This window comes from Pteropus alecto, unplaced genomic scaffold (assembly GCF_000325575.1).
Source record: "Pteropus alecto unplaced genomic scaffold, ASM32557v1 scaffold87, whole genome shotgun sequence".
NCBI lineage: Eukaryota > Metazoa > Chordata > Mammalia > Chiroptera > Pteropodidae > Pteropus > Pteropus alecto.
The window spans coordinates 7,233,281-7,236,660 of record NW_006443225.1 but is presented as its reverse complement, the minus strand read 5'-3'; positions in this window follow the sequence as shown (position 1 = coordinate 7,236,660).

The following is a 3,380-nucleotide window of genomic DNA, read 5'->3' as shown; positions in this document are numbered from 1 at the left end:
CCAGAAGAAGAGGAAGAGAAGATGAGGCTGGAAGGGCGACTGACTCCACCAACAAGAGCAAGTCTGGAGGAGGAGCACCCAGAAGGACTGGGGAACGGCGAGAGGAAGAAGCAAACCCATGAGCAGGGGGATTAGAGAAACAGGGAGATCAAATGTCTCACAGGGGAAAGAACCACCGTCATGTCAACGTGCTGGTCAGGTCAAGTACGACTGGGGATGAAGTTCATGGAAGTGAGAGAGCTGGAAGTGGAAAGCAAGATCGAACTAAGGATGAACTGATAGTGAGGGAGGCACCAAATGTAGGCGACTCTTCCAAGAAGTTTGGTTATAAAGTGGAGAAAATAGGGGGCAGATGAGAGGGGATTTTGTACATTAAAGAACTGAGCATGTTAAATGATGAAGGTAACATCTCAACCACAGCCGCCCAGTAATGCCCGTGGCTGGACCTTCCCCATGGACACTCTGATTTAATCAGTCTGGAGTGAAGCCCAGGCATCCATACTTTTCTGAAAGCTCCCTGGAGAAGTCTCACGCACAGCCTGATTTGGAGCCCCTGGTCTAAGGGGAGGACCCAGGAGATGGGGAGAGAGAAAATATAAGAGAGAAAAAATTAAATACTGGAGTAAAAGGGGCCCAAGCAGGGACAGAGGACTTGGTCATAAGCAATATGGACATCTCTTCTGCTGGGAAGATGAAGGATGGTAAGGGTGGGTTTTTTTTTCCAGTGTCTGCCCGAGCTGTGGAAGGAAGTCTGGAGTACCAGGCTGCCTCTTCTCTGTGAGGCAGGAAGAAAGGCCGGGCGCTAAGGGACATGGGGGAGAGCTGGAAAAAGGGTTACAGACGGCAGAGAAAGGGTGGCGTGATTGCTACAGCAGGAGCCTGAAACAATTTCTGACATTTTTGAGGACCCATTTGAGGCTGTGACGGAACCAATCTATGTCCTTGGGTGACTTTCCTTCGTAGTGTTAAGACTCTAGGTTTGCTCAGACCGGCAAAGTAGACATTTATAGTTATATGAGTTCATGACTGGGAAACCAAGGGACACAATGAAAAGACTGCAGATAAAAGGAGTTATAGATGTGGATTGCAGAACCTGGGCAAGACGGAGAAGGAATTGAAGAGAAAGGGGAGCTGGTGGGAAGAAAATAAAACATTCAAGAGACTGGAAGGATCGATGAGATTGAAAGTTATGTAGCAAGAGAATGCCGAATAATAAAGGGAAAGATTAGAATGTTGTAATCCGAAAATTATTATTGCAATCTGAGGCTTCAGAGCTGGACAGAGCTGGATGACAACCAGGCCTGGCATGGCCAAGGGTGGACATGGCCAAGGAGAAATGGAAGAAAAGGCATCAGAACTTTCCATGTCCTAGATACCCACTTTCCCAACTAAGTATTTCAACTAAGTCTTACTTATCATTTATAGTTATAGTATACAATTTTACTGTAAATAGTATATATAAATATACGCTATATATAAGGGAGGAAAACAATAAAAAATAAAAATCCCACATATGTAGACATGAATAAAAAAGACTAGATAAACATTAACCAAAATATTAACAGTGAGATCACGGTTAATTTGTTTCCTCTTTTATTTTCCAAAACTTGTGCAATAGTCAAATAGTATTTCAATAATCTTAAAGACAATACATTTATATTTAAAAAGAAAATGGTTTATTCCAAATGAACTGTGCTCTTTCAGGACATTTTAGTCTTGAAAGGAAGTAATATTCTGAACTTCAGAACATTGCAATTGTAGCTTGCAACTGCGGTACCTAATGCAAACAGTGATTTCAATGAGTCACTTTCTTTCCTGTTCATTTTAAATTATGAGATAGCAATCAGGCCTGATTACTTAGATTTATAAATATTTACTCTCAAGACAGTTTCCTTATGTTGATGCTGTTGACTTAATAAATGCAAGTTGACACTGATATATTACAGGACTTCCTTCTCTAAGGGTTATGTAGCATATTGAAATACTTGAATATGAAGAACAAGAATAAAGTGGGCAAAGAAGGCCATCTCTGACTATTCATTTTTATCTTGTGACCTCTCCAGCAAACATACACATACATTTCCTATTCCCCTTTCAGTCTTACGTTCCTCCATAGCACTTATTAACATACTATTTATACCATAAGTATGTATGAAATCTTATACACACACACACGTCTTTACTATATATTAAATCACAAATTCTGAATTACCTGGTCTGGGGTAAGATGTGAGTATCGTTATGTTTTAAAGCTTCCAAGCTGATTCTTACAAGCAGCCGGCATTCTACACACTCAACTCAGTTAAATCAAAATGAAATTTTTAGAGCCTTGCTTCCTTGTTCCGTGAATATCAAGATATATTCTCTTGGCTGTTAACATTTCTGTCACCTTTGATGTCCCAACTTGTTCATTTCCCAGCTCATCTCCCACTGGTAGAACCCCGATACACCTATTCTCAGTGTCTGCCCTTTTGTCTTCCCTTTGGAAAATTTAACTAACCAAACCAACTAAAAATGAGAAAAATAAGTGCTTAAGGTTCTTTGAAAAATAATTAAGTAAAAGGCAAACCATGTCTCTTAGGTACTTCAAAAACACCTTTGATGGAAATGTTACACCTGCAATAAGGTAGAGAGTGCTGCTTTAAAATGCGTAATGGTGTGCCTAGAGCCACAGTTGGCAAGGTGATGAAGGAGTCCTGTAATGAAGGTCACCAGAGAACCGGGAGTGACACCTGGCAGATCTTACAGAGGGCTACTTTAAGGAAGTTCATTGGTGATCATGAAGCAACAGCTGGCAAAACAATACAGGTGAAATCGACTCAGATGACATAAACTGTACTTTAAAATGTCGCTTTCTCAATCTGCATCATCTTTTTTTTTTCAAGCTTTGCTTTTGAAATAATTATAGACTTATAGGAGATGGTAAAGCTAATACAGAGAGGTCCCATGTACCTTTCACTCAGTTTTTCTTGATGACTGCATCTTGTATAACAATAACAAACCCAGAAAACCGATAGAGGTATGACATGTGTATATAGTTCTATGCTATTTTTTTCACATGTGTAATTCATGTAACTATCACTACAATTGAAATATCGAAATATTCCATCATTTTTCATTTCTATAAAAATGATAAATGCCCAAGAGCATGATTGATTGCTAAGTCTTCATGGTGGATTAACGTTTTCATTATTGTGGTTCTCTCTATACCTGGTAATTTTCTCTGCTCTCAAGTCTATTTTATCTGCTTTCTTCTGTTTGTATGATATACCTTTCCCCACCATTTTACCTTCAGACTATCCGTATTGTTATAGTTGTACTGAAGTTATTATAGACAGCATATAATTATGTCATTTTCTTAAAAAAAAAAAACTACTAGA